The sequence below is a fragment of the Sturnus vulgaris genome, chromosome 2 (assembly GCF_052056855.1).
Source record: "Sturnus vulgaris isolate bStuVul1 chromosome 2, bStuVul1.hap1, whole genome shotgun sequence".
Taxonomy (NCBI): domain Eukaryota; kingdom Metazoa; phylum Chordata; class Aves; order Passeriformes; family Sturnidae; genus Sturnus; species Sturnus vulgaris.
Window position 1 is genome coordinate 33,578,722 of NC_142244.1, and position 21,607 is coordinate 33,600,328.

The window sequence follows — 21,607 nt, forward strand, 5'->3', positions numbered from 1 at the left end:
CTCTGCTCCACGGAAGACTGATCATATTTGTGCCATTGGTGAAATATTTATTGTAACCTAGTTTAAAACCAAGGAATAAATTAGGAAGATTCTTCAGTCCTATAGAATTTTATTTTATGAAGGTAAAAAACCACCACCCTCATAGGCCGAGAGCGCAATTGCTTTTTTTTCTACTTAAGACCAACATACATGTATATATATATTTAAAAATATATATATATTTATATATGTGCCTTAGAGATATATATATGTGCCTTAGAAATGCCATGATAATAAAGAATAGTGTTATTTATGGAGATTTCCTAAATCTCAAGGTAGCAAAAAAAGGTTTGAATCACCAACAATTAAATTTCTTTTTGGAAATGGAAAATACAAATTATAGAATGTTTCTGACTTAGTGGTTAAAAATTGGTAGTTTCAGCCACCTCTTCACTTCTAAATGACTCTAAAACTTCTTTGATTGCACATTCTTAACAGAAAACACATTCTGAGCATGCACCCCAAGAAAATAGTTTCTACAAGTTATGTATGTATATTACTGCATACATTGTAAAACTTTCATAAACCCAAGAGGTTAAAAAAGAATGAGATAAAGATAATTTTCACCCAGCAGCCTTACAGGTTGTCTTGCAAAGCTCCCTGGGGAGCGTAGGCTCCTCTTAGGAGACCACTAATGTAGACACCATAAATACTTACTGTTGAGATGTCATCAGGATGTTCCACCTTAACAAAACCTCCACACTAAGCAATTTTTCTACTAGAGATTAAAATGCTGACTTTCTAGTAGGATGACTGCTTCTCTGAAAAGAAAATAAGAGGAGGGAACAGCCCTGGAAGCACTGACAAACTACCTTACATAGGAGAAGTCTGAATCTGGATCAGCTGAAAATACGGAGAAACATGTCCAAGTGGATTAGGCAAAACGAATTGTCAGAATATATACTAATATGCAGAATACAGCAGTGGCTTTTGTATTTTCATACATGTTTCTGTTTCATTTACAGCTAAGTATTAGTTGATAAATTTCAAATTCTGTTTTCTCTTGTTACCTGGGGTAGTTGCACTCATATACAGGAACTAAGCTAGATCTGAATTTTGATATCCAGGCAACTAAATAGTGTCGAGTGCCCATCAGGTGCCACTTAGGACCATGGACAACTGGTGTGCTTTTCTCATTAGCTTCCTAGTTATCATATAGCCTTTGAAAGTATTCTGTGAACCACAGGTTGGAAATCCCAGAACCGAATATTTACAGAGAAAGTAGATTGCATGTGCAAAGTGGAAAATATTTTTGATAGAGAATTGATTAGAATCTTGTTAAATACAATAATCAGCAAACTCTGTAGGTGAGACAAAGCTCATAGAGAAAGAGTTTCAAGTCCAGTCAATCTGTCATCATGAGGGATAGAAATGAGTCAGGAAAACAGCTTGGGCTTGTTTGCCCCAATACACTGCAACTGCTGCTTCTCAGCATAGTAGGAGATAGAGGCACATAAATGTATGTGAGCATTTTCCAGTGAGCAGAGACCAAGGTGACTTAGTCACTGGTCAGGAAATATTTTTTTTTTTGTTATAAATAGGAAAGCATTTAGAACACTTTCAGATCCTCTGCGGTTCTCCATGTGACTGTCAGTACAAAGGAGTTTTGATTTTGTTTTTTTTTTCTTTTAGATGTGACATACCAAAGTACCCTGTTTTCTGCAGCTTTGATGTGGTAGAGATTTGAAGAAGACAGATTATTTTCCATTCTTGTTATAGACTTCCACAGGCAGGCAAGGGGTGATATTTGTGAAAGGAGGGAATGGTTCCTCATGCTGACTGAATAGTAGGTGATGGATTAGGCTGATAAAAAAGTTAACATTCACATTGCACCCATGCAAGGTGTTTTCAAGGTATTTCTGCATCCCTCCTTTGTTCCCTTTAGAAACAGTACAAGTGTTACCAGAATATAGAGTCTGCATAGTAATATGTCAGTGTATTAAGCTCTGCCAAGTCCATGCATGAAGGGCTTATAAAAGATTTATGTGAATTTCTGTGTGTCTGCTTTTATATTTGGAGGCAAGTTGCTGTATGCAACTATGTACAGTATTCTGTCTTAGGGTAATAGGTTATTTTTGCTTATTTGGAAGGAGGGAAGTGTTTGGGCAGTTAAATATATAATACTGTTATCCATTTTTATAGGAAACAGAACAGCTAAGAAAAAGCATTTTTGTGTTAGACAAATTACAATATAATTGAGGTTTTTAATACAGGAATGAAAAAAATATTTTATTAGAGGTCATTGGAATTTTTTTCAATAAAATATTCTAATAGCAAGAAGCTAATTTCACAGAATCACAGTGTCAAGTTAGGTGGGAGCAGACCTAACCAAGAGACTAACTTGATACTGTCAAGTCCCAGCCTTTGAGTGAACACCATCTTGTCGGGTAGATAATGGCACTAAGTTCCACATCCAGTCTTTTCTTAAACACCTTCAGGGATGGTGGCTCCACCACCTCCCTGGGCAGCCTGTTCCAGTACTTGACAACCCTTCTGTGAGCAAATTTCCTCCTCATGTCCAACGTGAACCTTATTCACTGTTGTAATATATAAAATTAAATAATAAAAAAATTATTTATCACATTTGTAATTTTCCAGGCACATGTGCTAATTTCCAGGATTTATTAGGACAATCCCTCTTGTACAAATTAGCATTTGTTGTTGGAGAGGGAGGGAAGATCCATATTACATAAGCCAGTAACCCAGTTGTTGCTGCCTCTTTGGTCAGTCATGCATTTCTTCTATGCTAATTTCCTGGAAGCAGTGACATTGATGAGCTTCTTTGATGCTTAGTTTATCTGTATCATAAAGTAGTTATATTTTGGGGAGAGAGAAACTGAAGAGGTGAAAACTGTCCATGGTATTACATGTACTGAATGGAAAGGTGCTCTGAAGCAGAGGAAGAAGACTAAGCAGTAGCTGTATACACAGTTACCCTTTGTGTTCTGTCATACCAATGTAGTGGGAGGCCAGGAGTCCAGATGAATATTTCAGTTATACCTTGATGAGGAATGGGAATATCACATTGACTGTGCAGCTGTATATATTTCATATCTGTAAATATTTCATTTACAAGAAGTGTGGTTTGTCCAATACAGTACATGCAGTTTCCCCTCCTTGTTGCTACTGTGCAAAGCACTGCCTGGTAGTCTTTTTTCTCTGGATTCTTTCTGTTCAGTGGTATTGTGCATTAAACCTGAAACATGGGTTTTGTGAGTTTTAGGAGGAAAGTTGGTGTGCTTGTGTATATATTTTCCCATGCATCGAACAAACACAAGGCAACAGAAACAATACAAATGGTTGCCCTCTCCACCGACCTTTACAACATTGTATGGGAGGGGTAGTGCAGTGTAATGTGATGTAGGAATGTTTGTCCATGCCCAAATGGAAATGGCTGTTTACTGGATGGCAAATACTGAAGCTTTATCAGTGGAAGAACTAGGCAGGAAAAGTCTGCAGTTTGACTTTGCTACACTTTTACACAGTTTTTCCTCCACATGAAATATTTCCACAGGAATCTAATGCGTGTGAAAGATGCTGGATCACCAGGTGCAGAGATTGAACTCTACCCACTGGAAAGGTAACAGGAACTAGATTTTGTCTTCAGAACACAACCTTCATTGCATCTCACTCCTTGACTTGGAAGGGCCTTTTCCAAGGTCAGATGAGGAGTTTGGTACCCATGGCTTAGTCCTTGGTGTGTGTCTGTCATGCAGCTATCAGGAAAGCCACATAGGTGCTGGATAGAGAGATTTTTTTTTTTTAATGATGTCTGCTTGCATTTCTGATGTTCATATTTTGGAGCAAAGACTAACTTCTTCAATTATTTATTTCTTTAGGTTTTTCTACAGCAGCAGGAGGTCTTCTCTTGCTTCTCGTGGGAACACTTAGCATTTTGATAATGCCTCCTTCACAATGAAGGGAAGAAAGGACGGATCAGCAGGGATGTGCAATGGAGTGATGTCCACATGTGGCATTAACAGTCATAATCCCTGTCCTACTAATTTGGAGAATTGAATAAAAGACTTGAATTGTAATTCATGAGAGTGTGAGATTCTTTTTGGTACCTTTTGCACCATCTCCCCTTTCTTGAAGGGCTGGTTAACTTCAGAAATCTGTTGGTATTGTATCAAAGCTGGAGCTAAGCCAGAAGAGTAAAACCTATTGGATATTCTTCACTTTATTAACCTTTTTTTCCCCTCCAGGAATTTCATTCCTAAGAGTTCTAAATGCTTTATATTGACATGAATAATCTTCCCAAATGCCTTAGAAACTTCAGCATCAGGCCTATGGTTTTACCAGTCATGTTACGAGTTCACCTAAGTCATGGAGGGTACAAGTCTCCTGAGTTTTAAAAGTGAAGTCACCATACTGATCTTGCTGTACTTCATGGTCACTTTGGTAACAGAGAAAAAGAGAAGCAACTTGGTTAACCTACCAGAGATAATGTGCCTTTGGATTTTGAAGCCATAGTGGCAGGTCTTGTTATAGACATGGGCATTGCTTCTGGAGAGAGCTAATCTTTAAGACCATGGCTCTTTTGGTTTGTTGTTAGCTAAGCACTGTAAAGAATTAGACACATACTGAGGGTATTTCCATAATGTGCCTACTTGGAATTTTTACAAAATTTACAAAAGTGAAGCAAGATGCTGAGTTGGTACAGTATCAGTAAACACCTCTTATCCTTGACATTCTTCCTATTTCATGGATATTCATTTCATGTAGATTTTAATTCCTGTTTTCTGTGTGCGTGTTGTAGTAATTAACATGTGAATGTACTCTAGGAATGTGGCTGATAGCTTGTCTGCAGCTATGCCTTTGCTCCAGTAGCTGCAATTTATGGTGGGTTTTTTGCAAATCTGTGCGTCACACTGTTCCTCTGTCATCTCTGAGCAGGTGGAATGGCTGCCCCCACGCTGTAGTGGCCATTTCATCTCTTGTGGTTCAGTGCTTGTTCGTGTGCTAATGCATATGCTGATGCTTCCTTAAGTGCTTTTCTGCCTTAATATTTCATGTTTAAAAAGTAGAACAGCTGAGAACTTTCTAAATTCCATCTTAGTTTCCTATATCCTATCTTGCTAAGCTGCTTCCAGGCCCTGTCTGTATTTCAGTTCTCTTTTTTGGGGGGGGTTGTTCAGCAGTGTTCTCTGTTGTGCTGCCTCAAGTTTGCTCCTCCTGCCTTCATACTCTTCTTTTTTTTCTTTTTTTCTTTTTTCCCCCGGTCTTTTTTCTGCTCTTAACATGTTCTTGTCCTTGTCCTTTGCCCCACATGTTCTTGTCCTTGTCCCAAGCACGCACACATACATGGTAGCCTAAGAATATTTCTTCCTCAGTGTCTATCACAGATAACCATTCTTTGTATTACTCTAAAAGTGTGCTTTCCTTTTTTCAGAGTGAGAAATGCTTGGTTACTACACATTTCTTTTTGGTATTTCACTGCCCTAAATGTGGTAGAAGTAAAACAGAAATTAAAATAAGTTTATCACTCCGTAATGTCTTAGTAGTGAGTGAGAGTTAGCAAATTGCAATACTGAGGAGACAATTCCTGGCTTTTGCATTCATTTATCTTTGTTGAGAGGGGTTGGTCCTGCAATCCATCTCTTAGTGTACCTCACTTAAAAGCTCAAATTAAAGAGCTGTGGTCAAGAATCTGTTGGTGACGTGTAAAGTTTTGCTTTCCTTTGTCTTTCTTACCTTCCTTTGAATTTAAATACTGGGTATCAACAATTAAATAATAATTGGGTATTCATGATACGATATTTTGATATTACTTGTCCAGTATAGTGAAAACAGAATAATAATAGTTCTGTAGTGATGATACTGACCTGTGCTGTGATGATCAGGGTATAAAGCATTCCTGTTGCACATCTGCATTTCCTATTGGAATTGCACTGTTGTGCCAGCTACAGAAATGGAGTACTTGTAAAACTCTGCTTTGCTTAGTATGATGAGATCTTGGGGTGGGGTATATTTGTATTGAGGCCAGGCTTGGAGAGAGGTTGTAATTTTGTTTAGCATTAGATCTGGAAAACCTCTGTAACTTGTCTGGCCTGCATTCCCAGTTGTGCATGATGTAAACAGACAGCAATGTCTTGACCACTGTCTTACTTTTCTGGGTCATTTTCTTTATATTTTGCCTTATCACCTTGGTTGCTTCTCCAATCCACTCTTTCCCTGTCTAGACAACTTGGTTTATCACTGTGCGTTTACCTCTAGGTTGCCTGCAAAATCTAAGTTTGGAATGAGACATCGCATCATCATCTCTGTGACTCTTCATCCCATGTTGTCATCACTTCAGTATTTTTCCAGACACGGTGCTTTGGAGGCTGCCCTGCTGCGATGGTAATGTTGAGAAGGGAAAAGCATGCAGTGCAACAACCAGGTCACCTCAGAATCCTCTAGGGTGGAATCCTGGGGAGAGAGGCTGACACTGTGTGCTTCTTTCCCCTGTACTGACCCCCTTAGATGAGCTGGTGGTGCACAGGCCAGTCTGATAAGCACAGGCTCATAAGCTCACCCTACACTGCTTCCTGGCTTGGGCACTTCAGCCTAGACGTGGGCCAGTCGGGGAGATCAGCAATCACCAGGTCCCTGCTGAGGTGCTACTCTGTGCTTTGTATGTGCCTGGTGCTGGGATTTGGGCAAGCTCCTTGGTCTCCTGAATGTTTGCCCTGATCTGCTTTGGATCTACTGTCCCAGCTGGTGGAAGGGAGTTGAGTAAGTAGTACTGGGCTCCAAAATCATGTTAAACCCATTAGGAAGAGTTTCTGTCAGAGATGGAGTACACCTCTATATTTTTCTCAGCATTTTAATTGAAAAAATGATTTGTATTTTTTTATAATGACACTTCTGAAGATTTTTAATGAAGGTAAAAGTCCTCCTTCTGGTTCTGCTCATCTTTTCCTTCCTGGAGAGTGTATACAGCAGCTGCCAGAGCTGTCTCTGGGGAAGCACCTGCTGCTTCTTCCCTGCAGCCCCCAAGATTCAGGAGAAAAGAGGGATATAGTGATGTTCTTCCAAGAGAAAAGATTGGGTTGCTGCTCTCTAGCATTCCTGATAACCATCCATGCTTAGCAGCTTAGCAGCAACAACAGTTGTATCTAACAGCATGAAATAGGAAGCAGGGAAGGAAGGGACAGTATCTCTTACAGCTGTGATGTCACTAATGGACCAAAAGTCATATTTTTGTGGGGATGAGGCAGGGTGGAGAACTTGGGCTTTTCAAAAAATAAAAAACCACAATCTCCACAGTTTTCTAGTCCCTTTTTCCCAGACTTGTGGCCAGTGCTGTGTTACAGGGAAGAATATCTGCCTAATCTTCCCTGTAACATCTCTCTGCACAGCTTTCTGTGGTCCTATATGCAAGGTAAGACTGAGGGGAGAAGTGTTCTCAAAATCATTCAAAGTGCTCTCTTCAGCCTGAATACTTTTGTGGCTTGGATTGGGGATCTCTCGTCTTAGCCCAGTCTTAGTAACAGCTCATGTATTTTGAAAACAGCTGAATTTGTGAACAGTGAATGGAAATGAAGAATTGCAGCCCAGTTATGAGACTTCACTCTGGAAACAAGCAACCCCTGAAATAAGAGAGGAGGCCCAGTAGAGGGAAGGAAAGAAAGTTTTCAGTATCTAAATTTTCAGATTTAATTAGGGGTGTGTGTAACTTTGTTACAACACTGCTGGTTCTGATACCATCAGTTGTCACGTGGAGTCACTTTGGGTGGGAGATGTTAAAGGAGTACAGCCTTGGTTAGATGCAGGTGACTATTTGGTGTAGAAGCAAAAGGATAAGAGGGGTTCCTAATGATGCTTTCCTGTCTAAATTCTATTCCCATTCCTCCCATTGCTCTACTGAGATATCCTTTTGCACTGTGATTTGGTAGGAGGCTTTTTTGCTTTAATTTCCAAGGTCAACAGTTTTTAACTGTTGCAGATTTCTCTCCTGCAACCAAATTAAGGTCTTGAGACTGGCTATTGTTTTTAAGATATCTGTGTATCTGTTACCTTGCCTGAAAGGATGGGGTTGGGGCACAGGCTTAAATTTTTCAGTTTTGTGGGCTGTGGTTAACGTCCCTTTGTGCAAAGCAGTTTTGCATCAGTGGTGTGAAGCCCTTGCTGGTTTTTACACCATCTGAGTTAGCTGTGTTTCCTTGGATGTTTAGTTACTCATTGAGATGAAGCTGGCATTGAGCATATGTTACTATAGACTGTACCAAAGATGAGCCTACTCTGGAAGGCAAATAGCCAAAGCAGATGACAAAGGGGACAGGACACAGGAAAAGAGCATGTCAGTAGCTACGAGTTGTAACTCACCTGTAGTGCAGTGACAGCTGTCCATTATGCTGTAGAGTCCATTGGATGGAAAGAGATGAAAAACAACCAAGATTCTGTCTGTTGGCTGGCCGCTATTCTTTACATGCATCTTGTTTTCCATCTTCCTGTAGGGAATTACTGCCAGTCACACCACATTTGCAGGTAGAAATGTTTGTTCTTGAGCAACTGTGCACTGACAGGAAGGGTAGCAGGGACCCACCTGCCCAGGCTTAGGTGCAATTTTCTTTGTCATAAAGGGAGCCCCCAGTGATCTATGTGCAGCTGGAGGTGCCAGCAACAAAAACAAGGATGCAGCCACAGGCATTTAGCATTGAGGATACTGTGCACACCCATTTTCGAAAATGTTTTTAAGGCATCCAAGTTACTAGTCATAGCCATCAACTTTTGATTAAATTTCCATCTCTTTCCTTTAGCCCACATGATTGGTATTTAATGTCACTGCATTCAGTGTCCCTTGGAGCAGAACACACTGTGGTGCTTTGTTTTGTTTGTATAGAGTTGGCAAGCAGGTCATAATGTGTTGCTTTGGTTGCCTGGAGGAGTTCAGCATCTTTTAATTACATGTTTTTGGAAGTGTCCTTTAACAGACGTAACCCTTAGGAGCTGGAACAGTGAGGATGAGAAGCAAGCTGGTTTGGAGGGATTTGGAAGCAGCTGTTGTGAGCCTAGAATGGTGAAGCGCTTTCAGGGAGGTGAAATTCATGCTCATATGCAATCCTATTCTTGGGAGCTTTTTCTACAATTCCTATCTTCCCCATTGGTTTTGGAAACCCTCCTAGAATTTTGGATACACGTCCTCAGGGCAGCAATGCTCCCTCGTCACTGAACTTCTGATCAAATCTATCGTAACCCTGCAGTTGTCTTTTGCATGGAGAGGGTGTGGGCCAGCAGGGTTTGTTTTGGCGTGTCAGAAGAGCTGCCAGTTTTGTCTATTTCCAGATGTGGTTTTGTCACAGGCACCTACCAATGACTGGTATTTGAATGACATCTTCCGAGGTGAAACAGGTTAATTTCAACATCCCTAAGTCACTTCTGACTGTGCTGGACTTGGATCTTATTTTGCCATGTGCATTTTGCACCCATTAACTTAGTGGAGAGTAGGAAACATAAACATGGAAAAAATCAAGCCTAAGATGTCACATGTTAACAGACACATCTTAAGGCAGAGATCTCTTTTACTTCTTTCTGCTGGTGTGTGTAGTAAATACAGGAAACAAGACAGCATGTCCTACTGTATCACAACGGGTCTCATTTATCCCTGGCTAAATCAGTCCGTTTCAGTGGATGTGATGGGTGAAAAACATCTCCCAAGAGGGCGAGTTAGTTTTCTTGAGGCTGTGTTTCCCTCTGCTGGTGTGGAGTTAATACTGCTGATGGGTTTTTTTCCTCAAAACCAAGCTTCTGAAGCTACTGCTTTCTCATAATCCCAAGAAACATTTAAACTCGTCCCTCATCATAAAGATTTTATTCCTTATATCCAATATGAATCTACCCTCTTTCAATTTAAAACTTTGACCCTTGTCCTGTTCCAGTGTCTCACCACCCTCACAGTAAATAATTTCTTCCTAATATCTGATCTAAACCTGATCTCTTTCAGTTTAAAGCCATTTCTCCTCATGCTATCACTGTGTGTCGTCACTTGTGAAAAGTCCCTCTCCAGTTCTCTTGTAGCACCACTAGGTACTGGAGGGGGCTCTGAAATCTCTCTGGAGCCTTCTCTTCTCCAGGGTAAGCAATCCAAACTCTCTTGGCCTGTCTTCACAGCAGAGGCTCTCAAGCCCCCTGATCAGCTTTGTCTTTGTGACCTTCTCTGGACTCTGAACGACAGACAGGTCTGCCTCCTTCTTATTCTGGGGATGGAAGCAGCACTCCAGGTGGGGTTTCATAGGAGTGGAGTACAGGGGGAGAATCTACTCTCTTTACCTGCTGCCCACACTGCTTTTGGTGCAGCCCAGAATACAGCTGGCTCTCTGAAAAAGAAAAAAAGCACTGTGTGTTAGAGCCTGGACTATCTGACAGCTTTAAGCAAGCACAGGGAATGAAACTATTTAAGTTAAAGAGCATTTTGAGATCTGAATATCATAGATCTTGTAGATTCACTGGCTATGCATCCCTGCACGGAGAGCAAGCTTTTGGCAGACCGTATAAGCAAGACAGTGTGTGTATTCCACAAATTATCTCCACAGGTGTATTTTGATCCTAAAGCACCTATAGTACCCAGGTGTGCCTCCTTCTGACCAAAGAATGCAGATTGTCTTCCTTTTGTTCTTCTTAACAGAATAGCTCAATATGAGTAGCAGGTACTTCAGAGATTTCCTTAGCTGTTACACAGCACCTCTCAGTATAAGTGGGGTTCAGGGCAAGAGCAGAGAAGACAGTGCTCAGTGGTATCAATTTCAGTTTAACCCTGAGCGCTCTTGGTTTTATGTTCTCTGTCCACACAATCACCAGAAGTCATTACTGCTACTCAAAATGATAGAGCGTTGCAGAATTTAGAATTACTGTTCCATCAAGACTGGTATTCCTCAGCTCGAAGTATGGAGTATTTCTGAGGGACATCTATGAAAACAAGATTGTTTTACAGACACGTGGACAATGCTACAGCAAAGCTCTTCTGTGCCAGAACTGTTAAGTAGAAATATTTTTCAAAGCTGAAAAAGAAAGTGCTTTAGACTTCACACTCAGTTGCTTTAGAGTACTCACGTTCTGAGTGCACCTGTGCTTGTTTCCAAGCTGTAATTGCAACGTTAGCCAGATATAAGGAAGGATCAACTGGAAATTTTGATATTGAAATTCACTGTTACTGTTCCCTACTTTCATACTTGGGAAAGCATGCACTTTGTGGCAGAAGCTTTCAAAGTTTTGGTGCAAAGAAAATGCAGCCCTGGAGAATGTGACCCAGGATCAGTAACTGCAGCTGAAACCAGCTGGTTATAGTGAAGAGAAGGACCCTTAATGAGGTGCTACAGTTTTGCTTAGAGTTAACCTGGATTCTCAAGTAATTCCTGGCCTGTGTAATAAACAGTTTTTGCATGGTCTACATGTGTGCAAACACATCCCATGGTTATTGCACACGTGGAATCAACCCCAAGTTTGCCCAGAAGTAAAAGCTGCAGCCACAATCATGGGTTCTGCTTTGGTAATCCCTTCTGAAACAGTAACTCCTCAGCCCTTGTGTAAAGAGGGCATGTTTGCCTGCAAGGCACAGCTATATTAGTGACATTCCTTTACTCCGGAAAGCAGATGTTTCCTAGGGGGCAAACTGCCCAGCAGTTCCTGGTTATCCACATTTCAGAATTTGAGTGGAGCCAGCTCTGGGCAGAAATCCCAAATGCCAGGTATTTTGCTTAGGCCATAGACGAGGAGAAAGAGGATTTTAAAAGCCGAGTAAAGATTTCTATAGTAAAATGCTCTCTTGATTTTTATTATCTGATGTTGTTGTCTGACTTCAAAAACATCTTTTTTTCTTGTTAATTGATTCAACATCTCATTATTTGTCTGCAGCTGATCTCATTTTGCTTTGAGGCAGAGAAGTGCTTTGCCTTCAGAGTTGTCTGTCTTCCAAGTCTGTTGTTTGCAATTTCTGTGCGTGCCTTTGTTGTTTCTAAGTCCCAATAGAAATTAAACTATAAAATTATCAATATTTAGTTCAAGTCAAAATCTAGAATGAAAAGCAATGAACTTAGGTTCTCTGAATTAAGGAAAATTACTCAGGAAATTACCTGTCCTTAGGAATACGCAGCTTTTAGACATCACAGTGATGCCAGTTACAAGTACCATGACAGCCATGAAACTGTGTCTTGTACCTGTGACTGATGGCAGGTAAGGTATATGAATGCCCTCTTAGAAGGGTCTATGTGTCCTTTTTTCCCCTCCCCTTTCTGTGTGTCTTACTTTGTGGAAACAAGGTGTTAAATGCAAATAGCCAATAGTTTAAGCACTTTCCACTTTCTCTTATGACCATTACAGTGGCTGTGAACAGAGTTTCAGAGCAAAGACCACCTGGAGATGCTGGGGACTGAACATGTAAGACAAGATGGCCACAGTTCCTTGCATATGCTGGAAAAGCCCTGGGAAATTGATATAAAGTTCCCAGAGTTTATTTGCAGTCACTGTGGGACTCTTGCCTTAAAATATGAGGTTAAGTGCTCAGTGGAGGTTTCTTGGAATCCCGATTTGTCAGAAACTTTATTCCACCTGTTGCCTGCCAGGTTTGTCTCCTAAGGAGATCTGAAGTAGAGGCAGAGAAGGCAAAGGATAAAACATAAAGAATCACAAAAGGCAGATCAGGGAAAAAGATGTGCAAAAAGCAGAGTATATAGGTTACACTGTAAGCAAAACATCCCATCTATTGCTCCTGGCATGTGGTCTTGGGAACCTGTCATAAAACACACGAGGGTCTTAGTGGACTGCACTTGGACTCAAATATTTTTAAAACACTTCAGGATAGGGTCTCCTCAAATAATGAAGGGGCAGTTTTCTTAATTGCTTTTATTGCTCTTACCACTATTGCTGAGAAGTCCTATTGCTAAATAGGATTTCTTGACATTCGGCCTGAATTTGCCATCATCCTTCAGCTTCACCTACTCTGCCTGTTCAGCCCTACTCTAAGCATTTTTCTGCTGCCTTGCTCTTAACAACTTTCATATAGTCTCTAGGTTGTGATTCTGCTTCTCTGTCTTGAAATTCATGCTATTTTTATGAAGGCAAAATCATGTGAAGGCAAACAAAAGACAAATGTGTTGTAAATAGGTATAGTCTTTATCTTCCCCTCTAAATAAAGTAAATTAAATAGTGAAATGTGGCTTAATGGAGACTCTAATGTCCTAAGGGCCTGAATTCCAAGTACCTGTACACAAGTTGTAACAAAAGAGATCATTTGGGCTGGACAGGCATTCATGGTATTTTACAAAATGCCTGGAGAGATGCTGGGAACACAGTATGGAATTAGGGTGCCAGTGAGAAGAGTAGAACCATTTTCAGAGCATCCAGTTTTGTTTAGATGAGAGAATCAGGTAGGAGGGGTTAAAAAGTGACAAGAAAATCTCATATAGCTATTTGCAAGCTTTTTTTTAAAGAAAACAAACCACACCTGCCAGCTTCCACCAGCTTGTGGGGACTGTGTCTGTCAGCCTTGCAATGGGGCTTCAAGAACCTTCTTGAACTCTTCCCGTGGTTCTTGGGATACTTCCCAGAAATCACTCTACCTATATGCAAGGACAGGAGAAAGCAGAATATGCTGGTATGGGCTTGGCAATACATAGAAATATAACTTATTTCTGAAATTTGTGGTCCTTGGTTCATTAGCAGTTGCCAAAGTGTATTGAAAGAGGAGCTTCCCTGTTATTAACTCCAACAGCATCTTGATTTCCAAATATTTGTGACTGGGAAATTGCAGTAGTGGTAGTTGAAGGTTACAGTGCTGTGAAAATATGCAAGACTTAAAAAGACCACAAAGGAAATCATAGGTCTAGGCATATGCATACATTCAGCATGCAAAAAGAGGGATATAAGCAACTTCTGTTGGAATCCTAGAGCTTCCAGGTAACACCTACTAGAAGGCAGATGAATAGAAAATAACCTGCATGCATCAATAAAACAGAATTTTACTTTTACGATCTGAATCTCAGCAAGCAGTAGACTCTCCAAAATTTAAATCTGTAGATAATATTCAGAAAAGGCTCATTCTAAGAAGTGGAGAATTGTTTCCATCATTCTCTTGTAACTTTTTGTAGCCTCCCCTGTGAACAGTGTCATTCCAGTAACTGCTTTCCTCTGGCTAAACGAGCTGTTCATCCAGCTGCTTCACTGTTTGCTCTTTTCTTCCCTGTTATCTTGCTGTCTTTCTGGGAGAGATTAGCATCTGAAAAGGTTTCAGCCTGTCTCACCTGCCCCATGCGGGGCCCAACAGTGACACTCAAACTGTGCTTCTCCAGGATCAAACTGGCATACTTGAAAAGTCGGAGCTGTAAGGACAGATCGAATTGATTCCTGATGACAATCTGAGCTCCCTCAAATCAAGGTATCTGGGAGAGATCCCAGGACATTGTGCTGTGTGTATCTTGTAACCTTGTTTCCTAGGTGAGGCTATCAGTACCTTTGAGGTGTTTACTAAATCTCACATAAATGAGTTATCAAACCCCATACCTGTGATCTTCTCCCACTTCAGGCTCACTGGGAACAGCAGCCACAGCACAGCTGTTCTACTGTGCTGGTGAGTTTTAGACAGAGCTTGGTCTGCTGAGAGCACCTACTTGGTAATATTTAGGAATTATTCCTAACTCAAGTACTTTACAGCTTTGGATGGATGTTGGCTGAAAGGTCTGATGGCAAAAGCATAGCAAAGGCACAGGGAATACTATGGGAAGAGGAAGGAAGGGAGGCTGGCAGCTTGGTTTGAGTATTCATGTATTATTTTTCACTTAAGGGGCTCAGGATATGGTAGGTGCCCAGTAGGTGTAGGTAGTTGGATATAATGTGATATGGGAACCACAAAGAGCAATTATGGGCAATGCAGCCAGAAGGACTAAAGGAGAAAGAAACTGGACATTTTTGTGATTTAGTATAGCTTTTTGGGGGGGACTGTGTCAGGGGTTTTCAAAAGCCAATAGCAGTCTTGTCCTGAGAACCTTTTGATGGAACTATTCAAGTAGATACAATTTTCCCTCTCCAGTTTCCCCATCTCTTTCCTGTTATTTGTAAGGTGGAAATAGAGGAGAGGGATAGTGAAAGCTTCCTCTTCTCATTCCACTTGCCACGTGTTTTTCCCTACAAGGAATAGCTGTATCACTGCCACAGTGTCACAGAAGGCCTAAAGAATTGTTTCAGATGTACATGCTTAAAGATGGCCAAGATGAATGTCACGCTCAGTAAGTCATGCTCTCTCTGCATAGCTCAGTGCCTGTATTTCTTTTCCTCTGTTCTCTTTTCAAGAGGGGTTTGCACATAGGAGTCATGTATATGAGCTGGGGATGTGCTATCAGAGGGGCCATTTACACCTGCAGCCATAAGTGCAGCACCCCAGGAGATACCTCAAAGCCAGGGGTGTGCTTTGGGTGCTGGCCTGTGCTGGAGCAGGGGTTGTGGATGGATTGTGATACTGACCCTGTGGATCACTTCTTCTTTGTGAGACATGGGAAGGGGACTTGTGCTTGAGGCAATGGTGGCCAAAGCCAAGGTGCTGTGGGCAATGGCAAAAGTGGTCTTGACTGCAGCTTTTGTGCTCTGTGCTTAGCTCAGACAGCCCTGGAGGTGGTCGTTGGATACAGTCAGCTGTCCTCGTATTCCACAGCAATCTCTCCACCCCTTTATCCTGTTGGATCTCCTTTTCTTCCAGGCATAGTAACTAGCTATGACCAGCGCACTAATTTTTTAGATACCCCCAGGTGCATTTCTCTGCTGCTTCCCTTCTTATTGTCTGATCTCATATTTTTCATGGCATTAATAGAGGATGAAGGAATGGGAAAGATTTTCAGAGAGGGGAGTTTGGAACTGGACATGCACTGCACTTCTTTTCCAGGTAGTGGGAATGGCATGCTTGTTGTGGATCTTCAGAAACTCCTTGACTTAGAGATGGGCGTTGGAATTATGGAAAGCTGCTTCTGAAGTAAGGGGCGCTGCATCCTTTTAAATGCAGGAACACCTCAGAATTAGATGGCATAACTGAGGAAGGCATGTCTTGGAGGGCTGGGGAAGGACTCCAGGAGGTCACAGCGTCAGATTTGGCCGATTAGACTCTGACTTCCTCCTGTCTTTGTCCTAGCTCTGAAGTTCTCTCTCTCCATCCCTCTTTCCTCTTCTTACTCTGCTCCCAATAGACAGCAGATCTCAGTGCTAGGAAAATAGCTGGAGTCACAACTGCAATGTTTCTGAGGTCAACTGATGCCAATTGAAGTGCTATAAATTATTTGATTAAATAGATTTCAATGAACAAATAAGAAGTCTTTATTTAATCAATTTCATCTTCTTTTGAGCTGGTAGCCAGTACACACTGAACAAATATTGTCAACAGTGCTTTTTGAACCTATTTTTGCTATCCAAAAGTGTGTGCTGTCCTGTGCATGTTTGATCAACGCTGCCAGGTTAATGTTTTAGAGTATTCACTTTTTGTAGTTTTTCATGACAAGAATATAATGAGATAAATAGAATTTTTTTTTCATTCCATAATTCATTCCTGTACAGCTTAATGGAATCTAGACTTCAATTACTGCACAAATCCCTCAGCACCTAAAATTCGTTATTAAATAAAGCTACCTTAGATGTTTTGGATTCACTGGAAGTAAGCTTGTCTAAACATATTTGACATTTACACGGATTCAGTTTAAACAAGGCAAGATTTATCTCTCAAAAAATAATTAACTGATTGATTTTTTTCCCTCTCTTTTTCTGGTCAATGTGTTCCTCAGTGTTTCAGAAATCATAAAGCTTAGCTCCTCACAACTAGTTCCTATTTGCAGATACAGAGGGCAAAAGCAATTTCCATGCTTTTGCAGTCCCCAAAGGCTTTTTCAGTTTGAATAAGCTAGTCAGTACTTTGAACCAGGTGAATAAACAGGAAAAAAAGGGAAATATTCTGTGGAGGCATGAACAGACCTCTCTTGTTAAAAACTGGCTCAACACTTTTGTAAAGTGTTTTCTGGAAATTCACCGCTGACTTTTACTTACTCAATAGATTGCCTTTAAGACATTGTAGTAAACATGTAGGGTTTTATTAACTTTTTTACTGTAATTACTTGACTGTATTCTAAAACAATGAGTGTCTCACCACCCTCATGGTAAATAATTAATTCCTTATTTCCAAACTAAGTCTATCCTCTTTCAGTTTAAAATTTTGCCCCTTGTGCTGTCATTCCAGGCCCTGCTAAAAAGTCTGTCTCCACCATTCTGTAAGCTCCAGATAGGTCCTGGGAGGCTGCTGTAAGGTCTCTCTGGAGCCTTCTCTTCTCCAGGCTGAACAATCCAGACTCTCTCAGCCTGTCTCCATAGGAGAGGAGCTCTAGCCCTCTGATCAACTTGGTGGCTTCCTCTGGGTTTGCACCAGGAGGTGAATGTCATTCTTGTACCAGTGTCCCCAGAACTGGATGGAGCACTCCAGGTGGGGTGTCACTAGAGCAGGGTAATGAATAATGCAAGTGAACATGGGAAACTGGTTCTAAGGTCTGAATCTGAGCCTTTAAAATTGCATGCTTTTTTGTTTTTATTTATTGATTTATTTTTTTTTTTAGTCCTGAAGACCTTTATCCTGGGGTCTGGTTTCTTATCTGCAATGTCTCAGGCCATTTTGCTAGAACAATTCCCCTAGCAGATGAGTGTCATTAGGTTTTTCCACTGAGGAGTTCCTTGGTTATAATCAAAGTTGCCAATTAACTGAGAAAGTAAGTGGCTTGGTCAAAATTAAGAATCTAGCCTAAGACCTGACAAAGGTTACCACAAATACATTACAGGTAGTTAAATCTTCACCACAGTTTTTCAAGGTGGAACTTGCTTTATGCAGGACCCCAAACCTTACGACTAGGTTTCGTTTGGGTTTTGATTCTTTATTAAGACTAGAGATTATTCCTAAACCACTGTGTTAAGATCTGGGAATTGTTGTGGGCTTGGCTGAGCCGGTTTATCAACTTGTAAACAGTTTTCAACTTCTATGAGTGCTTACCTACTTGATGACCAGGTTTGAATTAACAGGTCAGGATGTTGTGGTTAAGAGAAGCCACTCTGCCTGGAGTGCTGCTGAAATTTCCTCCATTTGGTGGGGTGAATAGGAGAGGTGAAGCAAGAGCCAGGGGTTTGTATTGGGCCAAGAAAGTTCAGAAGGGAATAGACTCTTTCAATGGCATGTGTGGATTTTCTGAGTGTTAGCTGGTGCACTAGTTACTGATCCCTTTTGTGAGAAGTATGCAAAGTTGCAGGTCTCAGAGTTCACCTGCGTCCTTTGAAGAGAGATCCACGCCTTGCCTGTGGTTTGAGCACCTTCTTATGACAGTTTCCAAAATCCCTTGGGCATCACTTCGAAATTTGCCCAAACTGAATTCCAACTAAAGAAATTTAAGCCTACAGTCTAAAAGCTGGGCAAAAAAAAGATTAATAAGATTTGCAGCTCTTTGAATGATCTTGGTGTAGGGGCCAAGCACTGAGAGAGGCATAGAACAGTTTACACTATGTTGCCTTCAAGCTTTCTGACCCAGTCAGTTCCTGCTCCTTCTGTTGTGTTTGTCCAGGTGTGTTCTCAATTCCTTGCTTGGTTTTGTTGCAATGGACAAATCTGCTGTCAAGGCAGCAGAAACAAGGTGGAGAGATTCTTTAAAGGGATTCCATTATGTTACGGATGCTAGTCAGGTTGCAGAAACACTGAGGCCTGGCAGATTTTTATGAACCTTATATGAGATATGAAATATTCTTAATGCAAAAGTTTACTTCACTATCAGAACACAAGGATAACAAATCTCATTGTCTTTGGAAATGCTACACAGCAGTTTTGGAGTGAGCGTGTGTGTGTGTAAGAGGCGAATTGGAAATGTCAGTGCTTAGGAACGTGAGGTTTATGATTGGAAAGGAAAGAAGGCAACAACAGAGGAGGCCCAAGGCCTGTATGATGTTGGTGATAAGTGTCTAGAGGAGGATGAAGAGTGATTCAGTTGCTTTGATGAATTACTCTGCACTACAGGCTCTCCAACAGATGTGATTCTTCAAAGAAAGTGAGGGCTTCCTCCTCTCTGCACAGTCTCCTATCAAAGTACTCTGCAGACATCAGTACTTCTCTAGTACTCTTCTCATGCAGTTCTTTCAGACCACTGCCTTTTTATTTTCTTCAAAGATATTAAAACACAGGAATGATTTCCAAGGTTTTTTTCATCATTCTGAACTGTGGACAATGTTATCCATTTATCATGTGTATGACCTTTACTAAAACTTCTTCCTTTGCAGTTTTTGATTCAGGTTTTAACTGTGGAGAAGAGGAGGTTTTGCAAGGCCAGTATGGACTATGTCCTTTGCTCCAGCTGAAGTGTGTTTTCAGGAGGAGTACATCTCTTACTCCCCATGGGAATCTTGGCTCAACACTTGTGTCACAAAGGCCTTCTTGGAGGCCATTTAGAGAAAGAAAATGAAGAACTAGAAAGGTTGCACAACCTTGCTTTGCTTTCTCTGTTGCAGAGACTTTGTCTGGGTTTGTGACACCTGTGCAGCTGTCAGTCAATGCCTTCAATGCAGATGTATGTTCATGTGACCAAAAACCAGGTTTGCCAAAGCTAAACAAGGAATAGAGAGCACACCTGGGCAAACACGGTAGGAGGGCATGATGGGACAGGGTCAGAGAGATCTCCCCAGTGCTGCCCCAGTGGGTGCAGCTCCTGCCAGAAATCTGCCAGCATCTGAACCTCTCCAACTGTGATTTGTGATAGATCTGGCTCATGCTTTTTGTAGGAAAATCTGGTTTTAGATTTAAAAAATTTTAAGTTTGCATGGCAGACTCTTTTCAGTAGTACTGAGCAATAGGAAAAGAGGCAACGGGCAGAAACTGATGCACAGGAAATTCCACATGAATATGAGGAAGAACTTTTTACTGTTCAGGTGACTGAGCACTGGAACAGAATGCCCAGAGAGGTTGTGGATTCTCCCTCACTGGAGATATTTGAAAACTGACTAGATGAAATCTTGTGCAATGTGTTCTGGGAGGAATCAGCTTCAGCAGGGAGGTTGGACCAGATGACCACTGTGATTCTGACTGTCATTCTCAGTAATGTGACCTGTTTCTTTGAGGACACAAAGAGACAAGAATGGGGAGAATGTGTTCATCAAAATAAAAAGTGTCTAGTCTCCCTTGCCAAGGAGCCTAACAGTGATTTAGACCAACTCAGAGTTGACTTCTATCAGCCTCTGGCCAGTTATCTCAATCAGCAGAACAGTGAGATGTTCATTTGAGACAAAGGCAATACTAGCTAGTGGTAACATCCTGTACATAATGTGCAGCCCCCATCATGCATGTCCTTTTCCCAACTCCATCTGGGAACAGACTATAGAGAGCCTTGGGAACAGGGCTCCTGAGTTAGCTGAATATTTCTGTGCATCCTGCAGTTTTTGCCAGGTGAAGAGTAACTGCCAACTGCCTGCTTGAGTAACATCATGTTGGGATGCAGGTATGGAAAGCTTAGGCTGCATTGGCACTATGAAACAGCACTGGGAAGCATTTCCAGGCACAGAACTGTAGCTGTCTGTATTATTAGGACAGTCCCTTGTACATTTCAGCTCAGGCTAACTAATGTTGTCTCACACAAGACTCAGATGTAGTTTACGGACTGCTCACAGCAGACAGTTTATGTGGTGACTGTGCTTTTCTTCAGGCCAAACTGATTAACCAGGACAATTGTCTACCCACTGTACAGGCTGCCATCAGTGCTTAAAAAATGTCTCACATATTTAATTTCTGAGTTTTAACCTGACCCTCAGGTTCAAAAGCAGAACCGAAAGGCTGTATCTCTGGATGCCAGACCTTTTAGACCCTGACACGAATAATGAAGAACTGGAAGCTGTTCCTGAGGCCCCCTCCTTACACATGGTGCCATGACTAATGGGTGTTGCAGGGATCTGGTGGAGATCTCTATGGGCCATTATTTGTGTCCATTTTCCTCATGGTATTCAGGGAAGGAAAAGGCAAAGTCATTAGCTCATTAGTGGTTGCTGGCTGGTGGCAGTGTCGCTGGAGTTCTTCCTTACACGCATGGAAGGATTCTCTCCATTCTCAAGCCTAAGGAGATCCACATCCCCCTAATCTGATCCAGAGCTCCTGGGCTCTGTCCTGAATGAGGACAGTGCTGTGTGCAGGGGGCAGCTCTTGCTGTAGGCTGCACAGCAGCAATCCATCTCTAGCTGAAACAAAGGGATGCAAGTGACAAGTGATCAGGACCTGGCCTGGGTCACTGATCAGCAAAGTTCTCACTGTTTCTTTTGCCATGACTTCTGTCCATTTGGTCAGGTGTCTCCATGGCAGCCTTGCAGGAGGGGATGTTCTGAACTGGTGGATGGCAGCCAAAGTGGCTGCTATTGGCTGAGGGGCACTTGGCACAGTACACCTATCCTTAGAGCTGCCTGTGTGGAATCTCGGGAGAGAAGGAGAGGCTGGCTCCTCCCCACATCCCACCTCTTCATTTAGGCTGTGCTGGAAAAAAATTACCCCCCCTATAAACAGCCTCAGAGATTCCAGAGGAAGGGAGCCACTTGAGACTGGGCAGCAAGAACACCCAGG

General features: G+C 41.6%; 1 protein-coding gene across 5 annotated transcripts in view; it reads left to right on the forward strand.

Moving 5' to 3' along the window:
• RIMKLB (ribosomal modification protein rimK like family member B) overlaps positions 1-4,076 on the forward strand; it is a 50,317-nt gene extending 46,241 nt beyond the window's left edge. For all 5 annotated transcript variants that reach the window (XM_088159191.1, XM_088159192.1, XM_088159193.1 and 2 more), the window contains 2 exons: positions 3,554-3,619; positions 3,879-4,076. The gene's annotated coding sequence lies outside the window, so the exon portion shown is untranslated. The remainder of the gene's footprint in view (positions 1-3,553; positions 3,620-3,878) is intronic.
• The last annotated feature ends 17,531 nt before the right edge of the window (positions 4,077-21,607 follow it).